General features: G+C 49.7%; 1 long non-coding RNA gene across 2 annotated transcripts in view; it reads right to left on the minus strand.

Moving 5' to 3' along the window:
- The window catches only part of LOC141153198 (uncharacterized), a 73,445-nt gene that overhangs the window by 15,246 nt on the left and 34,888 nt on the right, over positions 1-23,311 (minus strand). The window contains exon 3 of one of the 2 annotated variants that reach the window (XR_012247258.1): positions 22,350-22,473. The exons of the other annotated variant lie outside the window; for it this stretch is intronic. This is a non-coding gene — a long non-coding RNA (uncharacterized lncRNA). The remainder of the gene's footprint in view (positions 1-22,349; positions 22,474-23,311) is intronic. 2 annotated transcript variants of the gene reach the window in all.

Here is a 23,311-nt window from a genome sequence, read left to right on the forward strand (position 1 = left end):
GTGGTCCCGAAGCATTTCCTTTGAAAAAATTAAGTGTCCAAACTACAGGTGGTGTAGCTTGCTTAACAGCCGGGATAATCCGCTGACTTGCAGACACTGCTACTAGGCACAAAGTATTTCCTGGGCTAGATGCAGTTAAAAATTTGTAATTAGATACTCTCGTTGGATGCTGAGAAAGCATTCCATAGAGTCTCCTGGCACGCCATATATGATTCTCTTAAAAAGCTTGGGGTAGTGGTCTAGGGGACCCTTTTATAGCCAAAATCACGGCCCTGTATCGCAATACGTCACCTAGGCTGAAGATAAATGGAACTGTAGCACCCTGAGGGCTCGGTTGCTACAGAGGTATTGCACCTCACCCAGAGGTGCGATATCTCACTCTCAGTTAAGGATGGAGTGTGGATCAGGACCCGACACCTGCATGCATTACACCACATTGCCGTGGGGCAGGGCGACCAATATGCCCCTGAGATGGGCACGACAGTCCCTGTCCCTGGCTGGAGTGGGGGGAGGGAACACTGAGGAAGGGGAACCCTGTAGTGCAGGAGCAGGGAGGAAGCAGTTCCTGGGTGCATTGAGAAGGGAGTATAAAAGGTGGGCACCATCTTAGTTCAGTGCAGAGAAGTCTGAGCAGAAGTGGCAGGGAGCAGGGGCTCTGCATGAGCTCTGCTCCGGAGGCAGGCCTAGTAACAGAGGCCCAGGCCTGGAAAAGGGAGAAGGAAGGAAGAGGAGCGGAGAAGGCTCCAGGAACGAGGAACGAAGGGATCCCAGGGGTGCGGACGGGCGAGTCGCCACCGCACGCCCGAATCCACCTGCATGGAGGGGTCAGGCCAAAGGGGGAGACCGGTCCCCGAAACTAGTGGAGGCAGGAAACGACCCTCAGCTAGAAACCGGAGGCTGTGACATTTTATGTGGTGCAGCCCCTCGCTACACCCGCTAGTAGGGCAGCACATAGGGTCAGGGAAACTGGCGCCAAGTTTACCAAGAGGAGGCCCGTGGCAGCCGGACAGAAGGGTTGGTAAGAAAGGCCAGACAAAGGACACACAAAGGGGGTCCTGTGAAGCGCTCCAAAGTTATCTGGGAGTTGTCTGAGCCCCTCACCTGGTGAGCACAGTACGACGTGGGCAGCCGTTACCTGCAGACGTGGTCTGGATAATAAGAACTGTGAGTAAAGGCCCTGGACTGCATCACTGACTCCGTGTCGTTACTGCTGCTGCCCTGCACCATCACCCCCATCCTCCGCATACACTGCCCTGAGGCTATACTCCTCCCGTGGGGAGTTATGCTACGCTCTGCTGCACCCACAACACCAGCCTTAGCGGTCTGCCCTGTAGCGGCGGTTCACTCTGACCGCAATCCACGGGTGGCGTAGTCGGACATTTAAACATCAAAACCACATAAATAGTTCCGCCACTGGTTTGACTGCCCTGAGCCACGGAACCGGATCGCCGCCACGAAGACTACAACCACCAGCATCCACCAAAAAGGGTCCGGCTCCGGGTGTCCCAAGGCCCAGGGGGTGCGTCAGAACATTTTCATCACCTTTCACAATCACCAATGGGACAAGGCAGGGATGTCCTCTGTCCCCTCTCTTATACATCCTAGTGACGGAGCACCTGCTCTCATCAATTCGCCATAACCCCAATATTAGGTGGATTGAGGTGGGAGGCACCGAGTACAAGTGCTCTCTATTTGCTGATGATGTACTAGTATATATCACTCAATCACATATATCCATCCATGCTGTTATGGCTGAAATAGATCACTTTGTTACATGGTCAAATTTTAAAATCAATGCAGCGAAGTCTGAGGCCCTCGATGTCTCCCTCCCCAAATCCATATAGGATTCCATCCAGTCCAACTTTCCCTTTGCCTGGCCCTCACAGGGTATCAAATACTTAGGAATTCCTATTCATAGAGACCTCTCCCATCTATGTTATCTTAATTTTGGGCCCTTTATTGAACAACTCCATACAGACCACGTTTGGCAAGTTAGAACTGTAAGATTCACTACGTGAACCACTGGTGTTTTGTGGAAAAGCACATGTACACTGTGTTCCAAATTATTATGCAAAAAGTGTTTAGGAGTGATAAGGGAAGAATTTGTTTGTTTGTCAGTTAAACTCATTGATGGTGATGTGTGTCAGGGCTCTTTATATCACTGTAAGCAATTGCAGACACCTGTGCTAATTAGTTTGGCAGGTGTGTCCAATGAAAGGCAAGACTACTTAAGAAGGCTGTCTCACATTATTAAGCAGCCTACATTTTCTGCCAAAATGGGAAAGAAAAAGGATGTGTCGGCTGCTGAGAAGCAACAAATTGTGGAGTGTTTAGGTCAAGGCATGACTACAATCAACATTGTGCGATGATCAGGATGAAGTGTCTTGGCAATCAAGAAGTATGTAGCTGATTCACAGTACACACGTGTGCGTGCTGATAAGGGCAAATTGAGGACTCTTTCCTACAGGCAATTACGTCAGGTTAAAAGAGCAGCGGCAAAAAAGCCTTGTCATAGCAGCAGACAAGTTTTTGAAGCTGCTGGTGCCTCCAACGTCCCCCGAACAACAAGATGCAGGGTCCTTCAGAGGTTTGCAGCTGTGCATATGCCATCCTGTCGACCTCCTCTATCCACTTCACACAAGCAGAAACGGCTCCAGTGGGCCAAACATTACATGAAGACTGATTTCAAAACTGTTTTGTTCACGGATGAGTGCCGTGCAGCGCTCGATGGTCCAGATGGATGGAGTGGAGGATGGCTGGTTGATGGAAACCCCACGCAAACACAGCTACAGCGCCAACAAGGAGGAGGTGGAGTAATGTTTTGGGCTGGAATCATGGGGAGAGAGATTGTCGGCCCCTTTAGGATCCCTGAAGGCGCTAAAGATGAACTCCATAATGTATGTGGATTTTCTCAAACAGCACTTCCTGCCATGGTTCAAGAAGAAGAACCATGTATTTCACAGCAAGGTCATTTTTTTGCATGATAATGCACCATCTCATGCTGCACATAAAACATCTGCATCTCTGGCTGATATGGGCATAAAAGGGGACAAACTTATGGTGTGACCTCTACCCCATTCAGAACCTCTGGAGCATCATCAAAAGGAGTGTCTATGATGGCGGGAGGCAGTTCACATCTAAGCAACAGCTCTGGGAGGGTATTCTGTCCTCATGCAAAACAATTGAAGCAGAAACCATCCAAAACCTGACAAATTCAATGGACGAGAGAGTTCAGAAGCTCCTTTCGAACAAGGGGTCCTATGTGAAAATGTAACATCACCTAGAATAAAGTTTTGAGTTGAAAACTGTTTGATTTCAGTTTCTAATAACCTGCTAATGCTTATAATTTAAAAAATGACCATTTTTTTGGTCTTTATTAAAATGAAAAGGTTGATCGAAAAGTTTGGGGGATCTAAGAGTGTGGCAACCCAGTAGTCATGATTACTTCGAATTCTGACAATATGAGGGTCATGTTGCAGGTAGTGCAGCAAGAAGGCACTTATGTGTCTTGCGCATCTCGGAGCCCCAAAATTATTTTCCGGGCTAGATGCAGCTAAAAATTATTATTAATTTTAAATCTGGTGGAGCTTAGTATAGATGGGCTAATAGGATCAGTGCTGCACACTGCTACAAAGCCCAAATTATTTTCCAGTCAAGATACAGATAAACATGATTAGTAATTTGAAAGCTTAAAACGGTTGGTAGGGTGATTTTAACCAATCATCAAGCTTTTACTCTCCCCAGGATGACACAGGGGTAGAAAAGTCGTTTCGGATCCATGATTTGTTCATCTTTATGAACGTGAGTCTGTCTACATTATCAGTGGAGAGCCGTGTGCGCTTATCTGTCAGTACACCACCAGCTGCGCTGAACACACGTTCAGACAGAACGCTGGCTGCGGGGCATGACAAGATCTCCAAGGCGTAAATGGCTAGCTCCGGCCATTTATCCAGATTGGAAGCCCAAAAAGAGCAAGGGTCCAGTGACACAGTCATGGCTTCAATGTTTACTTGGAGATACTCCTGTACCATCGTCTCTAGGCGTTGACTATGTGTCAGACTTCTTGTCTCCTGTGGCCTTGCAAAGGATGGGCTAAAAAAGTGGTGAAATGATTCCGCAAAATTGATGTTACCAGCAGATACTGTGGTTCTGTTACGGTTTGAGTGCTGAACACTTGACTGTCTCACTGTTGGCAAGTTGGAACTGTGAGATTCACTACATGCACCACTGGTGTTTTGTGGAAAAGAACATGTAAGATTCTGCAACAGTCTCTGCTGATACTCCTGCATGCGTGCATCCCTTTCTATGGCAGGAATAATTTCTGCAAATTTACTTTTGTACCGGGGATCTAACAGTGTGGCAACCCAGTAGTCAGGATTATTTCTAATTCTCACAATTCGAAGGTCATGTTGCAGGTAGTGCAGCAAGAAGGCACTCATGTGTGTTGCGCATCCAGGAGCACCAAGTCCCTGTTGTGTTGGTGGCGAGGTAACAATCATGCTTCCTTCCTCTGTCCTCTCCCCCCAATCTCGCACAACAGAAATGTGATCAAGGTCTCCCTCATCTGATGAGTCTTCCATCAGTTCGTCCTCCACTTCTTCCTGGGCTCCTGCACCTTCCTCAGTAGTTTGGCTGCTACCATGCGCCCTGGTAAAACCATCTCCCCCACCCTCACATGCCTGCCGCCTTGGTGCTGCCGACCGTCTGGACCTTGCAGATGTTAGCCCTTCCGCATACAACTCCTCCTCCTCTACTTCCTCCACCTCCTCTTGTGCCACCACCTGACTCCGAATTCTGTTTAACATGTGCTCCAGCATGTAAATCACCGGAATAGTCATGCTGATAATGGCATCGTCAGCACTAAACATCTTCGTCGCCATTTCAAAACTGTGCAGAAGGGTGCATAGGTCCCTGATCTGAGACCACTCCTCCAGCGTGATTTGCCCCACCTCTGGATCTCGTTGGCCCAGGCTATACATCAGAACGTATTGCACCAGGGCTTGTCGGTGCTGCCACAGTCGCTGCAACATGTGCAGAGTTGAATTCCACTGGGTAGGCACATCGCATTTTAGCCGGTGAAGTGGCAGGCCCAACGACTTCTGTAGAGATGTAAGTCGCTGAGCTGCGGGATGCGAACGGCGGAAGTGAGCACACAGCGACCGTGCCCTCTGCAGAAGGCCATCTAGTCTGGGATAGTGGGCTAAAAATTGCTGGACAACCAGGTTCAACACGTGAGCCATACAAGGCACGTGTGTGACATTGCCCCGGCGAAGGGCCGCACCCAGGTTTGCAGCATTGTCGCACACGGCCTTCCCTGGTTTCAGGTCCAGTGGAGACAGCCATTCATGAAATTGGTTCTCCAGAGCTGACCACAACTCCTCAGCTGTGTGACTCACATTTCCCAGACATTTCAAAGTAAAAACCGCCTGATGACGTTGAGCCCTACTGCCAGCATAGTAAGGAGGTGTGCAGGATCCCTTCTGCGCAGTTAGAAAGCTTGTGGCATGACCAGACAGGCTTTGGGTGCAGGTGGAAGACCGAGAGGAGGTTGAGGAGGCAGAAGCAGTGGAGGAACTTTGACATAAAGAGGATTGACGCACAACTCGTGGGGACGGCAAGACTTGGACAGCAGCCCCTTGTCCTGCTGTCACCATAGTTACCCAGTGCCCAGTCAGCGACATGTAACGCCCCTGTCCATGCCTACTCGTCCAAGTGTCTGTGGTGAAATGCACCCTGTCACACACAGAGTTTCTCAAAGAAGCGGTGATGTTGTGTGCGACATGCTGGTGGAGCGCAGGCACACCTTTCTTTGAGAAGTAGTGCCGACTGGGCATCTGGTACTGGGGCACTGCGACTGACATAAGGTCTCGAAAATCCTCTGTGTCCACCAGGCGGAAAGGCAGCATTTCTGTAGCCAAGAGCTTGCAGATGGTGAAATTCAACCTCTTAGCTTTCTCATGGCTAGGAGGAAATGGTCTTTTACTTGTCCACATCTGAGGGACCGAGGGCTGGCTATTGTGCTTAGACGGGGTTGATAAGGGTGTCCCCGGCAAACTGCCGGTCTGTGAGGAAGATGCAGGCGGACATGTTAGGTTGCCTTGATCCAAAGGTGGTGCTATCGATGTCGGACAGCGCTCAACACCAGCTGGTGTTACGACCTCCAAAGAAAATGATGACCTGCCAATCACGCTGGCTGTTGCGGGTAAAGAGGTGGCAGGTCTGCGCCCCAAAACAGGTGTGACTGCTGTCCCCCCAGTCACAGAGGATTAAGAGGCCGCGGATGCACAAGATATGGCAGACGGTGGTTGGCCCGGCCGGCTAGGCCGCATTGTAGCACACTGAGCTTCCCACTGCAACTTATGCTTCATGTCCATGTGCCGGTTCGTGCATGAAGTACTCAAACTATGTATTTTTTGGCCTCTACTTAGCTTTTGCTGACAAATGTTACAGATAACACGAGTTGGGTCATCTTTATCGATCTGAAGAAATGCCCAGGCTATGCAAGGCTTAGCACCCATGCGACCTGAAGAGCCACCACGACTTGTGGTGAGAGGCAGAGTTGTGTTTGAGGATGCAGTTGTTGACGTGCTTCCAGTACTACGTCTCTGTCCAGGAAGGCGCAACCTGACCTCGTCGTCACTAGCATCTTCCTCCACCTCCTCTGCTGACCTCATCTCTTGGCTGACTGTGGGTTGACAGTAAGTGGGATCTCCAACCTCATCATCATCACCCTGTGCGTTATCACACCCGTCGTCCTCAGAGCCAACCTGTTCCTGCCCTGACAAAAAACTAAAGTTATCGCTCCAATCAGGTATTTGAGTCTCATCATCGTCTTCCTCATTGTCTCCACCAACAGGAGTTACAGTTTGGGAATGAGGGTCTACATTATGGTCAGAACCTTCTGCGTCTGGTCCTGGATCCGATTCATAAAGATTCTGGGCATCAGTGCAGATCATTTCCCCGTCTGGATTCACAGAAGCGCTGGAGTCGACCTCTGATTCCCAGGCTATAGTATGAGTAAACAGCTCTGCAGACTCAACCATCTGTTCTACCTAATACTCAGATGGGCAGCTGGAGATTTGGGAGCTGTGAGGAAGCAAGTGCGATTGGGGTGACACCTTTGAGGACTGGAGTATTTGTGATGTTGAAGTTGATGTGGAGGAGAGCCCACTTAAAGGAGCACTTGATATCCGTTGAAGCACCTGCTGTTTTTGTGCCTCATCTGGAATTTGTAGCGATTGGCGTGGCCGTAAGAAAGGGATCTTATCACATTGTCCGCTAAAAGAAGTAGACATTTTAGTTTGGCTGGAAGATGGTCTTTCTTCTGCAGATGTTACTGTTGCTTTAACACCTACCCCACGGACACAACCTTTTTTCCCCTTCCCAACACGCCTATTCCCCTTTCCACCAGCAGCAGGCCTTTTTCCACTCATTTTGGTGGTTAACTAATTCACAACTCTGGAGTTGTTTGCACAAAAAAACAATGGATGGGAACCGAGCAGAGCTGAGTGGCCAAACTGTGGTATTAGGCCAAAACTATTGGCTGGGTTAGATGCAGAAAAAAATTATATTCAATTTGCAACCTGATGGAGGTCAGTATAGATGGACTAATAGAGAAAGTCCCACACACAGCTAGAAGCCCAAATATTTTTTCAGAGGTAGATGCAGAAAAAAAATATATTCAGTTTGCAACCTGATGGAGGTCAGTATAGATGGACTAATAGAGAAAGTCCCACACACTGCTAGAAGGCCAAATATTTTTTCAGAGCTGGATGCAGATAAAAATTATTTTTAATTTGCAACCTGATGGAGGTCAGTATAGATGGACTAATAGAGAAAGTCCCACAGACTGCTAGAAGGCCAAATATTTTTTCAGAGCTAGATGCAGACAAAAAATTATTTTCAGTTTGCAACCTGATGGAGGTCAGTATAGATGGACTAATAGAACAAGTCCCACACACAGCTAGAAGCCCAAATATTTTTTCAGAGGTAGATGCAGAAAAAAATTATATTCAGTTTGCAACCTGATGGAGGTCTGTATAGATGGATTAATAGAACAAGTCCCACACACAGCTAGAAACCCAATATTTTTTCAGAGGTAGATGCAGAAAAAAAATATATTCAGTTTGCAACCTGATGGAGGTCAGTATAGATGGACTAATAGAGAAAGTCCCACACACTGCTAGAAGGCCAAATATTTTTTCAGAGCTAGATTCAGACAAAAAATTATTTTCAGTTTGCAACCTGATGGAGGTCAGTATAGATGGACTAATAGAACAAGTCCCACACACAGCTAGAAGCCCAAATATTTTTTCAGAGGTAGATGCAGAAAAAAATTATATTCAGTTTGCAACCTGATGGAGGTCTGTATAGATGGATTAATAGAACAAGTCCCACACACAGCTAGAAGCCCAATATTTTTTCAGAGCTAGATGCAGAAAAAAAATATATTCAGTTTGCAACCTGATGGAGGTCTGTATAGATGGACTAATAGAGAAAGTCCCACACACTGCTAGAAGGCCAAATATTTTTTCAGAGCTAGATGCAGACAAAAAATTATTTTTAATTTGCAACCTGATGGAGGTCAGTATAGATGGACTAATAGAGAAAGTCCCACACACTGCTAGAAGGCCAAATATTTTTTCAGAGCTGGATGCAGATAAAAATTATTTTTAATTTGCAACCTGATGGAGGTCAGTATAGATGGACTAATAGAGAAAGTCCCACACACTGCTAGAAGGCCAAATATTTTTTCAGAGCTAGATGCAGATAAAGATTATTTTTAATTTGCAACCTGATGGAGGTCAGTATAGATGGACTAATAGAGAAAGTCCCACACACTGCTAGAAGGCCAAATATTTTTTCAGAGCTAGATGCAGAAAAATTTTTTATTCAGTTTGCAACCTGATGGAGGTCAGTATAGATGGACTAATAGAACAAGTCCCACACACAGCTAGAAGCCCAAATATTTTTTCAGAGGTAGATGCAGATAAAAATTATGTTTAATTTGCAACCTGATGGAGGTCAGTATAGATGGACTAATAGAGAAAGTCCCACACACTGCTAGAAGCCCAAATATTTTTTCAGAGCTGGATGCAGACAAAAAATTATTTTCAGTTTGCAACCTGATGGAGGTCAGTATAGATGGACTAATAGAACAAGTCCCACACACAGCTAGAAGCCAAAATATTTTTTCAGAGGTAGATGCAGAAAAAAATTATATTCAGTTTGCAACCTGATGGAGGTCTGTATAGATGGATTAATAGAACAAGTCCCACACACAGCTAGAAGCCCAAATATTTTTTCAGAGCTAGATGCAGAAAAAAATTATATTCAATTTGCAACCTGATGGAGGTCAGTATAGATGGACTAATAGTATGATGCCATGCCCAAAAGATTTTACTTCACTAGGTGCAGTAAAAAAATTGGTATTCTATACACAGGTGGTATATCTTGCAACACAGATAGGCTACTCCACTGACTAACACACTCTGCAATAGGCCAAAAAGGATTAGCTTTGCTAGATTCAGCCAAATGCTGTGAAAAAAACTTGCACAGCACCGGCACAGACCTGCCTGGCAAAAACTGATAGGAACTGATGTAACCTAGTCCTGAAAAGGACTCCAATTACAATTAGTCTTTACTCCCACAATCTATCTATTTAAGAGCACAGACCTGCCTGATAAAAGTCGTAGGAAATGCTGTAACCTAGTCCTTAAAAGGACTGCAATCACAACTATTCCCTACTCCCAAGCTATCTGTAGATTTGTGCGAAAATTGACTTGAAATTAACAAGGTATAGCGCACACAGCAACAGCGGTGCCGTCTAACACGCAGCTGCAGCAGTGAGAAAATGGTGGCGACGGGGTAAATGGCTTGGTCTTATAGGGCAAGGACATATGACATACACTGCCAATGACTCATGCCCTTGCTTGTGTGAAAAAAGCACTTCGCTCCGTGTGTGCGCTGCTGATAGGCTGACAGACTGCACCTCCCCACTGCAAATGCGGGAAAGAGAAAAAAAAATGGAGATCTTCATTGTTCCTGCAGAGATCCATCCCCTGCCCCTCCCCCCACCCCGCTGTACACTCAAACTGCGTATTACCATTAATTTTCATCATTACTGAGAAAAAATCCAGTTATGATTTTGGTGCACGAACAGTTATCGAACATAACCTCGAACAGCCGAATTTTTCTCAAATCGTTCGTGTTCGCCGAACGGCTCGAACACCGCCCAAAACAGCTCGAATTTGAGATTGGCGAACAGTTCGAGTAGAACAACGCTCATCTCTACTAGAGAGCTAGTAAACTTGCTGCCATGAAGTCCTCCATATTAATGAGGTCTGTATAATGCCGCCCCCACCACTGATTGGCAGCTTTCTGTCTATGCACAGTGTACACAGAAAGCTGCCAATCAGTGGTGTGGGCGGGGCTATACAGAGCTCAGCATTAAAGGGAACGTATCACCTGAAAAAAACATTATTAACCTGTAGATATGGGGATAATCTGCAGGTTAATAGCATTATTAATCTGCCCAGCACTAGCTCTTAGCCGAATGCTGCAGGGAGAAAATGAACTTTGTTGCCCCGGCAGAGGTTAATATCTGCAGGTTAATAGTGTTTTTCCTGGTGACAGATTCCCTTTAAGATAACTGTTAGATCTGCTGCAGAGAAAACTATGATTTTATCAAAATGACAGCAAGCAGTCCAGTGAGTGACACTTACTGTAATCAGGGTCTCTTCCCCTACATTATCAGCTCTCAGATGGGGTAGCAAAAACATGCTGGCAGATTCCCTTTAACCTCTAAAATGCTGCTGTCCATCTCTGAGTCAATTGTTGCCTGTGACATTACTAGGACACAGGCTGCAGTATTTACTGATGACTGCCAAGGGGATGCAGAAAAACTATACTGGAGCAGGGAGCAGTGAATAAGTGCCCCAACAGCGCTGTACTGAATGACCTCTTCTACAAGTCACACTGCTCTTTATCATTTGTATAATGGGGCTGTGCAGATAAGTGATTTTTTTCACTGACATGTGATCAAAATCTCAGCATACACTAGTTTCTTCCATAAGTCGGATAAGACTCCCCCATTCAAGTCTATGGGTGGCCTCTTGGACGAGTCTTACAAGCTGCATGGTCCCCGTCCACCTTTTAAATGTTTTTTTCTGAAATGCTGCAACCTCTCGGAATGAAGCATAAATGGCTTAAATGACTCCGATGCCCCAATCGCTGATGCAGAAGTCATCCACAGTGTACCAAATACTTCCAACAGAGAGAGCCATTGATTTCAATGGTAGAAAGCCCCCTGTGATGAAAGCCGGCCGGTGGGTGCAGCTCTCTGGCGCCCCCTTACCTCTCAGGTCAGTCAAGGTACTGCACCTAGAGAAAGTAGTGCCAGGTAGCTGCAACCAGCGCAGGGAACACGGTAGTGTGTTATCCCTTCAACGTCACTACACAGCACAACTCGCTAGCGCCCTCTTAGCCTCAGGTCAGTCAAGGAACTGCACCTAGGATAAGCGGTCGCCAGAGAGACTGTCCTGTAACCTACTGGGTATCGGGGCCCTCTGTAGTGAGGGCGGTATATATATCTTCCTTGGCCGCGCCAGGAATATATATATCTGAACCTCCGACCGTCACTACCAGCCTTCCCCAATCCCCAGTTGGTATGCTGCCACCAGTCCCTATTTTAGATATACGCCCAGTCCGTGAATGGGCCTATATCGGGTCAGGAACCAACCCTGGGTAGCGTTTTTGGCTTGAGCCGAGCTCACACGGACGTGCGTTCGTTATGCAGAATAAAAGGCAGGCCCACAATTACTTGAGGTAATTGATTATAATAATACACTAGATACACGATATACAACTAAATATACACAGGTATAAGGTCAGGCTAAACTATACAACAATGGAATACAACACACAGAATCACCACAGCATATCAGTTACCGGTTTCTTGATTTTCTTGTGACGCAGGGAGAGGATTCTGCGGTCGCAGGCACGGTTCTTTGTTACAGGCTGAGGCCTACCACCGCATGGTCAAACTGCTCCTCCCCTTGGTGGCCTCAGCTGGTGCTCAGATGTTCAGCACACCACTCTTGGGTCAACAACTGACTTGTCTCTTGTCTGTCCTGCTATCTTACCTGCCCCGTCCCGCCCACTGCTGGTGAGGTCAGCTGGCTCAGTCTCCACCCTCAGGTCTAACTTCGATCAGAAGCCCAAATTCTATGGAACCCAATAACTTCTTCTGGGATGGTCTCATGATACCCCCAGGGGTTCCCATGGATTCGGGCCGCCGTAACCGACCTTTTGATATCAATTATGATACCATACGGTCCTCAGGAATGGCTCCGCGCTATATCTTGGCTTCCAGAGCACGTACAAACGTCTACCGCGGAGGCTTGTGTGCGCAATGGCTCCGGGACGCCGTGATATTTTTTTATTGGCCCATCCCACGCAACATGCGTGTACTATTCATGTTTCTATATCTTATGCCTCCATGCTTGTGACAGACAAAGAAACTAGTCCTATGGGACAAATGGTCAGGTACAGATAGACGAAGCACCCCCCCCCTGCTGGCTGTGTTTCCTCTCGAAGTCTTTGAAGCTCCTAGCATTCAAGTGTTAAGTAGGCTTCTTATCTTACAGGAGCCTGGATGGGGGGAAACTATCTAGTTGACGTTTTAACAGAAGGTCCCAAGGGTGGGGGCTGCTGAAGTGTGGCCATCCCTGGATATGATTTATCATTACCAAGATGGCGGCTACAGGTTCATCACACCTCCCCCTATACGAGGGCGCGAGGGGGTAGCACATTCCTGTGTTCCCCCGTGCGTCCTTCTGCACCCTCCCCTTGCCGGGATAACCCGTCAGCGTTACCGTGGTCACGGCCTCTTCTGTGGCGAATGGAGAAGTGGTACTGCTGGAGAGCGAGGCTCCAGCGTAGCAACCTGCCATTCGACCCAGAGACCGTGTGTAACCAGCTGAGGGGGTTGTGGTCCGTCTCCACGGTGAAATGGCTCCCGTACAAGTAGGGCTGCAGACGCTGCAGGGCCCATACAATTGCCAGGCATTCTTTTTCCACCGTGGAGTAAGCCACCTCCCGGGGCAGTAGCTTCCTGCTCAGGTACAAGACAGGATGTTCCTGGCCTGTCGTGTTGACCTGACTTAGCACAGCACCGAGGCCAAAGTCACTGGCGTCGGTCTGTACCACAAACGGCCGGTCGAAGTCGGCAGCTTGCAGTACAGGGGAGCTACTTAGGGCGGCCTTGAGTGCCCCGAAAGCTGTCTCGCAGGCGACTGTCCAGTCGACTGCGACGGGCAGCTTCTTCTTGGTGAGGTCCGTCAGGGGCTTGGCCAGGGTGCTATAGTGTGGGACGAACCTCCTATAGTACCCGGCGGTCCCCAAGAAGGACATCACCTGCTTTTTGGTCCTAGGAGTGGGCCAGGATGCGATGGCATCCACTTTCCCCGGTTCTGGCTTCAGAACCCCCCCGCCTACCCGGTGACCCAGGTAGAGGACCTCACTCATGCCCAGCTGGCACTTTTCCGGCTTGATGGTCAAGCCTGCCCGGTGGATCCGACCGAGCACCTGCCGCAGGTGCTCTAGGTGATCCTCCCAAGTGGGACTGAAGACTGCAATATCGTCCAAGTACGCAGCCGCGTACCCTTCAAGTCCCTCAAGCAGCGTATTGACCATCCGCTGAAAAGTGGCAGGGGCATTCTTCATGCCGAATGGCATCACTGTGGACTCGTACAGTCCAAAAGGGGTGATAAAGGCAGAGCGTTCCCTTGCCGCGGGGGTCAGAGGAATCTGCCAGTACCCCCGGCTCAGATCCATGATGGTCAGGTACTTAGCCCCGGCCATCCGATCGAGCAGGTCATCGATGCGTGGTATGGGGAACGCATCGGTGACCGTTACAGCGTTGAGCCCCCGGTAGTCCACGCAGAACCGTGTAGTTCGGTCCTTCTTTGGTACGAGGACTACAGGCGAGGCCCACGCGCTGCTGGATGCCTGGATCACCCCCAGCTTCAGCATCTCGTCTATCTCTTGGCGCATGTTTCCCTGCACCTCGAAAGAGACCCGATATGCTGAACGCCGGATCGGCGGGTGATCGCCAGTGTCCACGTCGTGGACAGCCATCTCAGTCCTTCCGGGCAGGCTGCTGAACAGCCCCCGGAAGGGGTGCAGGGTGGTCCCCAGCTGGGACCGTTGGTCCTCCGTGAGCTGGTGGCCAACCCCCACATCCTCGATGGACCCACCCGCCTTGGCTTGGGTGAGCAGATCCAGGAGGGTTTCTACCTCTCCTTCCTCGGGAAGGTTGCACACTGGGTGGGCAGTCGCTTCCCGCTCATGATGAGCCTTCATCATGTTCACGTGGAAGGCCTTCCTCCTTCCACGGGCGTGATCCAGGGTGACCAGATAGGTGACGGCATTGAGTTTCTGGTGCACGAAGTAGGGACCTTCCCAGGCTGCCTGAAGCTTGTTCTGTGGTACGGGGACCAGTACCCACACCTTTTGACCCACCTGGTAGGTCCTCTCACAAGCATTCTGGTCGTACCACCGCTTCTGGTCGGCCTGGGCCTGGGCCATATTGTCCTGCACCAGCTTTGCCAAGGCCATCATCCTGTCCCGGTGGCGCACGACATACTCGATGACCGACACCTCGGGGGTGGCCAAATCCCCTTCCCATGCTTCCTTCACCAGAGCCAGGGGGCCCCGTACCCGTCGCCCGTACAGGAGCTCAAAGGGGGAGAACCCCGTTGAGGCCTGCGGAACCTCCCGGTAAGCAAATAGGAGGTGTGGGAGGTAACGCTCCCAGTCTCTCCCGTGGGAGTCGACCAACATCTTAAGCATCTGCTTTAAGGTGCCATTGAACCGCTCACACAGGCCATTAGTCTGTGGGTGATACGGGCTGGCCACCAGATGTTGCACCTGCATTTGCTTACAGAGGGACTCCATCAGCCGCGACATGAACTGGGTCCCTCGGTCGGTGAGCATTTCTTGGGGGAAACCCACTCTGGAGAAGATCTCCAGTAAGGCGGTAGCCACCTTGTCGGCCCGAATGGACGACAAAGCTACCGCTTCCGGGTACCGGGTGGCATAGTCCACTACCGTGAGTATGAAGCATTTCCCGGAGTGGCTGGGAGTGGACAGAGGTCCAATAAGATCCACAGCGACCCTCGAGAAAGGCTCTTCGATGATTGGCAGAGTTACCAGTGGGGCTTTGGGGCGCGGCCCCGCCTTCCCCACCCTCTGACAGGTGTCACACGAACGGCAGTAGGCACCCACCGCGGCTCCCATCCCAGGCCAGTAGAAATGCTGAGCTATCCTGGCCTTGGTTTTAGCGATCCCTAGGTGTCCGGCCATCGGAATCTCGTGTGCGATCCGCAACAATTCCGCCCTGAACGGATAGGGTACCACTAACTGTCGGTCCCTGGGCCACGCCTCCGGTGAACCCTGCTGGACCGTTACCCGGTACAGCCGTCCCTGGTCCCAGACCACACGCTCGCAGTCTGACTCCATGGGAGGCTGTGCCGCCTGTTCCTTGAGAGCTTTCAGGCTGTCGTCTGCTTCCAACGCAGCCTGAAATTCCTGACTTGATGTGGCCAGAATCGACGAAACTGCCACATCCTCCGTCAGCCCCTCCGGGCATGTCACCTGGCCGCTGTCTGACCCGGCAGACACTTGGTCAGAAGTGGGGAAGCCGTCGGACCTCTGCAAGGCTCCTTGGGCTCCGGCGCTCCCACTCCTGGTGACAGCGGCTATGACCGCTGTGACCGTGGGTAGTGCCTGCTTCCCCTCTGTTTCTGACCAAGCCGCCCGATCAGGCAGGCTTCCTAGGCCTTTGGACATCTCGGATGTGGGGAACTCCTGCCCTGGGGTCTTACCTGGCGGCTCCTCTCTTGGGACACCCTCACCTCCCATGGCCTGTTCCTCCCCCTGCAGTGGGCCTATACTCAGCAGCCTGGATACCCCTGGGAGCCCTACACTGCCGGTAGCTGCCCCCCTCTCCATCCCTGAGCTTCCCTCTACAGAATCCTGCCCGCCCCCTCCCTCACCGGAGGACAAGAGGTCACGGCACGCCGGCTGAGCACCTCTGCGGGCATCCCCACACTCCCCACCTGCTTTCACTAACCCTGTTTGTGTTGTGTCTGTGCAGGTGTTACCCTCAGGTTTCACTCCCTCCTCCTCAGCAGGACACACACTACATACAACATGGTTGGCATTAGCAGCAGACAAATCAATACACTCTTGGGGGGCCGAACTTGGGGGTTCAGAGGGTACATACTGCGATACTAGACGCCCCAAGTCGGTCCCTAATAAAACATTTGCGGGAATATTTGGCGTTACTCCCACCTCCCGCATCCCCCTCCCGGCACCCCAGTCCAAATACACCATGGCAACGGGAAGTGCCGGCTCCACGCCTCCAACCCCGGAGACGGAAAGAGTCTTTCCTGGTACCAAGTCCTGGGGGGACACCACCTCAGGCCGTACCAGTGTTCGTTCAGCGCCCGTGTCCCGCAGTCCCATGACCGCAGAACGGCCTATGGTGACGGGTTGGATGTTGTCCAGGGACCTACCACCACCCCCTCCCACACACAAAACATTGGGCGCTCTCTGGGACTGGGATGGGGTCTTTTGGCGCTGGGGACACTCAGCCCTAAAGTGTCCTGGTTTGTTGCATAGATGACAACGTCTTACGTCTGGTCCTTGCCTGGAGAGGGCAACAGGGGGATACACCCCTTGTGTTCTAGGGGCCGGGGAAACAGGGGCATGACTGGGCTTACCCCCTCTCCAGGTGCTGCTGGCAGACTTCTTCAGCTCAGGCGCCCTGTTATTGGCATACTCGTCTGCCAGGGCGGCTGTAGCAGAAGCCCCTGTTGGTTTTCGGTCACGGAGGAACTGTCGGAGGTCCTCTGGGCAGTTCCACAAGAACTGCTCCGTGACGAACAGTTCCTGGACCTCCTGGCGGGTAGTAAGCGCTAGACCCGAGGTCCAGTGCTCTGCGGCTCTCAACAGCGCCCGCATATGATCGGTCCAGGTGTCCTTGGGGCCACGCAGCAGGCTCCGGAACTTCTGGCGGTACGACTCGGGAGTGAGGTTGTACTGCCGGATCAGGGCCCGCTTGATGCAGTCGTAGTTCTGTACCTCCCCGGCAGGTAAGTCCCCCAAGGCATCCAGGGACTTACCCCTCAAACGGGGGGTCAGGTATCTGGCCCACTGATCCCGGGCCAGATGGTGCTGAAGACAGGTCCGTTCAAATGCCACCAGAAAGGAGTCCAGGTCCCCATCCTTCTCCAGTAGAGGGAAGTCCTCAGCTCGGACTTTGGACGACTTGGTCTCCTGATGGGTTGGTTGCTCTAGCGGAAGCCCCCGCTGGGCCAGGTCCAGTTGGTGCTGGCGCTCCGCAGCCCGCTCTGCACACTCCTCCTCCGCTGCCTTCTCTGATGCTGCCAGGAGGGTTTTGTAGACGGCATCGCCATGAGACTGGAGACTTGCCATAGCCGCTTGTAAAAGGGCTTGTGATCTGGACAGGCTGGGCTGGGTAGGTGGTGGGCAGCCCACTGCGGGACCGTATACTGGGGACTGGCTCCCTGAGGTGCCCGGGCTGGACTCCTCCTCGCCATGAGTAACAATGTCCTCCCCTCCTGCCACACGGACCGTAGCATTAGCCTCTTGCAGGGTCTTGCTCCTGGTGCCGTCTGCCATCTTGGTAACCGACACCGCTGCAACCCTGAGTTTGCACACACCTTGTTATACTTTTAGCCTGACCGTCTAACGTTGGGCTGACCTTAAGACTCCAGCAGTGGAAGTTACCACTGGCAGTCTTTAGTGCCTGGGAGTAGGGGTCCCACAACACTATTATTCTGCAATCCCACCGCTCTGCCACCAATGTGATGAAAGCCGGCCGGTGGGTGCAGCTCTCTGGCGCCCCCTTACCTCTCAGGTCAGTCAAGGTACTGCACCTAGAGAAAGTAGTGCCAGGTAGCTGCAACCAGCGCAGGGAACACGGTAGTGTGTTATCCCTTCAACGTCACTACACAGCACAACTCGCTAGCGCCCTCTTAGCCTCAGGTCAGTCAAGGAACTGCACCTAGGATAAGCGGTCGCCAGAGAGACTGTCCTGTAACCTACTGGGTATCGGGGCCCTCTGTAGTGAGGGCGGTATATATATCTTCCTTGGCCGCGCCAGGAATATATATATCTGAACCTCCGACCGTCACTACCAGCCTTCCCCAATCCCCAGTTGGTATGCTGCCACCAGTCCCTATTTTAGATATACGCCCAGTCCGTGAATGGGCCTATATCGGGTCAGGAACCAACCCTGGGTAGCGTTTTTGGCTTGAGCCGAGCTCACACGGACGTGCGTTCGTTATGCAGAATAAAAGGCAGGCCCACAATTACTTGAGGTAATTGATTATAATAATACACTAGATACACGATATACAACTAAATATACACAGGTATAAGGTCAGGCTAAACTATACAACAATGGAATACAACACACAGAATCACCACAGCATATCAGTTACCGGTTTCTTGATTTTCTTGTGACGCAGGGAGAGGATTCTGCGGTCGCAGGCACGGTTCTTTGTTACAGGCTGAGGCCTACCACCGCATGGTCAAACTGCTCCTCCCCTTGGTGGCCTCAGCTGGTGCTCAGATGTTCAGCACACCACTCTTGGGTCAACAACTGACTTGTCTCTTGTCTGTCCTGCTATCTTACCTGCCCCGTCCCGCCCACTGCTGGTGAGGTCAGCTGGCTCAGTCTCCACCCTCAGGTCTAACTTCGATCAGAAGCCCAAATTCTATGGAACCCAATAACTTCTTCTGGGATGGTCTCATGATACCCCCAGGGGTTCCCATGGATTCGGGCCGCCGTAACCGACCTTTTGATATCAATTATGATACCATACGGTCCTCAGGAATGGCTCCGCGCTATATCTTGGCTTCCAGAGCACGTACAAACGTCTACCGCGGAGGCTTGTGTGCGCAATGGCTCCGGGACGCCGTGATATTTTTTTATTGGCCCATCCCACGCAACATGCGTGTACTATTCATGTTTCTATATCTTATGCCTCCATGCTTGTGACAGACAAAGAAACTAGTCCTATGGGACAAATGGTCAGGTACAGATAGACGAAGCACCCCCCCCCTGCTGGCTGTGCTTCCTCTCGAAGTCTTTGAAGCTCCTAGCATTCAAGTGTTAAGTAGGCTTCTTATCTTACAGGAGCCTGGATGGGGGGAAACTATCTAGTTGACGTTTTAACAGAAGGTCCCAAGGGTGGGGGCTGCTGAAGTGTGGCCATCCCTGGATATGATTTATCATTACCAAGATGGCGGCTACAGGTTCATCACACCCCCTCTCACATTCACTGTCACTGGAAAAGGGTGTTCAAAGTATGTTCTACTCATAGGTAGGAGTCCCATCCTGCATTTATCCCATGTCCTATTAATACGCCATTAATATATGACAATGCCATTAAAGAGATTTCTAGTTCTTTTCTGTTGTTACTTTGTAAATCCATAGGAAAAAAACAGGTTGGAAATGATTCTTTTATCACTAAAGATACACAAACTACAGCTGGTTATCAGTCCAAATGCCCCAATCATTAGTATGTCTATAGTGGACTTCACTCTTCCTCAGAGTAGTCTGGTAACACCTTTTCTTGTAGTTGCCTGGTCTCAATATCATTAATATATTTAATTGTATTTCTAAAAAAAAATGAAACTACTCAGCTCCCTATTAATACCTGTAGATTATTTGCTATGGAAGTTGATAAATTCATCACTTATTATCCACCTTATGGGTCTAATGTTTGTACCCTAAATTGTATGCATTTAGACACTCGTGTACTCTGCACAGTGCTTGCATTTACTTCTGAAAGAGTTATTATGTTAAATACATATTTTCTTCTGCTTAAAATTACCCATGAAGTCAGACAGGGTTAAGGTCTGTCACCTAATTTGATTTCTAAATAGGCAGAGCTGTGTATAAATGCAGTATTCACGGGTTTCCAAATCATTGATGAGCAATGCGCAATGGCATCTACAAGGCTTCCGTCACGTACTGCAAGGCTTTTTCTTGCATTCACATATTGCTAATATTTCAAGACTATCGCTGGCTGTAGACTTTATAGGATTTTTCTTGGATCCTTGCTGTTTTTTTTGTGGGATTCACCAAAAATATGTAGCACAATAAGATGGTGGCAATATTATTGATATGCAACCTTTTCTGTCAACAGGAATACATTTAAAGGGCTATCCCCATCTGATGGCGTGTCATCACTGGGAGTCAGATCTCACCTATAGTAAAAATGAAGGGGTCGCAGTGCTGGGGTGGCAATATACTGTTTTACCAGCAAGTGATCATTATAAAGTCAACATAAATGATAAGATCACTGACAAAGTAGTAAATTCTTGCTAATCGTTGGATTGGTTCAATATGGCAATATGGCCTTGGATCAAAAAATGTTGTGCACATCTGCTTTACTCAAATTAAGAATATTTTACATGATAAATGCTCATGTTGGAGGCACTTAAAAGTTCCATACAGGCCTGGTAACACCTATTTTTTGGTCAATGTTTGGACTGGAACATTTATTTACAAACAATGCTATTCCTACTGTATACTCCTATAGATTATTTCAGTGTTATTGAAGAGCAAACTGATGTTTTATGTGCCCCTCTTGAAAAGTGAAGGGAATTGGAAGTGCTGCATATGGAAGTAGTGGCATGGCTGTCTAGGTTCTTGTCCCTTAGGAATAACTGTTACCTTTTTTGTAGCGATCCAATGTAACAGTCATGAGAAATGTAGCATAGAAGCTAAATGCAAATCTCTCTGAAAGTGCACAGGGATGTATTAGTGCACCACGGGCGTGTAAGTGCATTGGAGAGTGTCAGTGCAGTGGGGGCGTATACTGCTTCTTCCAAGTGCGTTGACACATCCCAATGCACTCTCAGCCTGATCTGCATGTAACTTCTCATGACTGGCTCATCAGGTCTCTACATGGAAGGTAACATTTATATTTGAGGACAAAGAGCTATATAACCACAAGATTGTATGCAAGGTTCAGTATGAACTTTCTCAGACCTGGATTATGTAGCATCGGCGTCTCTGCCCCTTGCTAGGCAGAGACGCCGTCCCTCTCACCTCCCCGCTCCTGGCGCGGCGTCCTCCAGCGCTTCTCTCCCCGCTGCTTCCGGCGCGCGCTCCTTCCCCGGCAGTGTGCTTAGGGCGCGCGCGCACGCCCCCTCTCTTAAAGGGACCGCGCGCCGTCCTAAGGAGTCCCCGGCCAATTGCCGGAGGACCTCCCATATATAAGGCACCTCCTCCAAAATGTTGTTTGCACTGTGTCTGATCTTTGCTTCAGCCCTCAGGTCCCGCTGCTAGCCTGACTCCTCGTCCTGCCTGCCAGCCTGTTATCTGCCCGTTACCTGCCGAGCCTGCCAGCCTGCTCACCTGGAGCGCTCACCTGGTACCTGCCTTGGCTGTCTGTCCGCTCACCTGGGAGCACCCGCCTGTTATCTGCTGTGTCCGTCAGCCCGCTCACCTGGGAGCGCCCACCAGTTACCTGCCAGTTACCAGCCTCGTCTGTGTGCCCGCTCACCTGGGAGCGTCCACCAGTTACCTGCCAGTTAAATGCCTCGTCTGCCTACCCGCTCACCTGGGAGCGCCCACCAGTTACCAGCCAGTTACCTGCCTCGTCTGTCTGCCCGCTCACCTGGGAGCACCCGCCTGTTTCCTGCCAGCCTGCCTGGAGACCCTGTCGTCACTTGCTGTGACCACCTTCCTGGTAAACCTAAAGACTGCTACTTGCCCGGCTTTCTCGAACTGTGACCACCTGTCGGCTACCAGAGACTTCCGCCTGCTTGCCGTGTCCTTCCGCCATACCGGTCAGTCCCAGCCATCTGACTCGTGGGAGCCACCTGCTCTCTTACAAGGTCGTCCCCAGAGTAGCACCTGGTCCCTCAGCCCGGATCCTCCCTGGTCACGGTGTCGTTTGCTGCCGTACGACCAGGGTCGGTTCGGGTGGATACTTAGTCACGCCCCTCTGGGTCCCTCCTTGCACCTCGGCACAGAGGTTCCACCACCCGGGCCCTTAACAGATTAGTTTTCAATAGCAGCTGATCAGTCAGATACACAATAATTGTACATAGACACACACACACACATATATATACTTCCAACATGCCACGAGACTAGACATGTTTCAAATCCACAAATGGTTTAACATTTTAATCTGTATATGGCATTAAAGATTCAGGGTTTACCTGGAAGTAGTAGTCTCCTTATGTTGCAATGTATATGATTGGGCTAACTGTAGAGAATAATCTAAAGGATTCACCTTTTTTCCTTTTTACTTTATAAAGGGACCAGGACTTTGCTGAAGGGACCCCTTGGTCACAATCACAGGTTAGTCTCCATGTGCAACAGTTGTTGGGTCACAAACGATAGGGCCAAAATAAAATCTGTAAAGCAAAGTCAGACAAGAGTAGATGGAGTTCACTCAAGTCGGTAGTCAATATGAAGGTCAGGGCAGGCAGAAGACAAGAGACAAGGGCAGGATACAAGTTAAGGTGATAACATGTAGACAACTTAGAAGCACAACTTAGCAGCAACAGAAACAAAAGAACCTTATTTTTCAAGCGATGAGTCTTTGGAGATGGGTGTCTTAAAGGGAACCTGTCATTTAATTCTGGCTCGCTGAACCATGGGTAATTTAAATCAGACACCGGTTCTGTTATTTCAGACATGTATGTTTTACACTAAAACACTGTGACATTTCAGAGAAAACATGCTTTGAAACGCCATTCCCCTTTTAAATTATGCTTACTCTGAAAAATCAGATGGAAACATACACAGCTGCAGTAATGTCATCAGTGTCTGATTCACATGGACCATGGTTCGGATTGTATGAATCAGCTGTCAAGTTCCCTTTAAGTATGCTTGGTCAGCTGGACATTGGTTGACAACGATGAATTTGGGTGTGTGCTAAGACACTGGAAGTCAATGCATGTGTCCCTCAGAGGCCGCTTAAGTGGTCCCAGAAGGAGGTGAGTAATGGCAGCCAGTTGACTGCACCAGGAGGGTAAGAGTAAAGGAGTGAAGCCTACCATTGGACAGTACAGCAGTGGCAGCAGCCGCTGTAATCCATCATAATAGGTACACTGTACCTTTAAGTCCACATCAAAGCTTGGTCAATACTGCTTTTAATTACAACTGCATAAAAATAAAAATATGTCAGTCAGCTGTATACTGGAAGTACATGGCAGACATATGCAATTGGACATATATATGTTTAGCTGA

Source organism: Phyllobates terribilis, unplaced genomic scaffold (genome assembly GCF_046119375.1).
Source record: "Phyllobates terribilis strain yellow unplaced genomic scaffold, ASM4611937v1 Scaffold_7__3_contigs__length_470593459, whole genome shotgun sequence".
Classification (NCBI taxonomy): Eukaryota; Metazoa; Chordata; class Amphibia; order Anura; family Dendrobatidae; genus Phyllobates; species Phyllobates terribilis.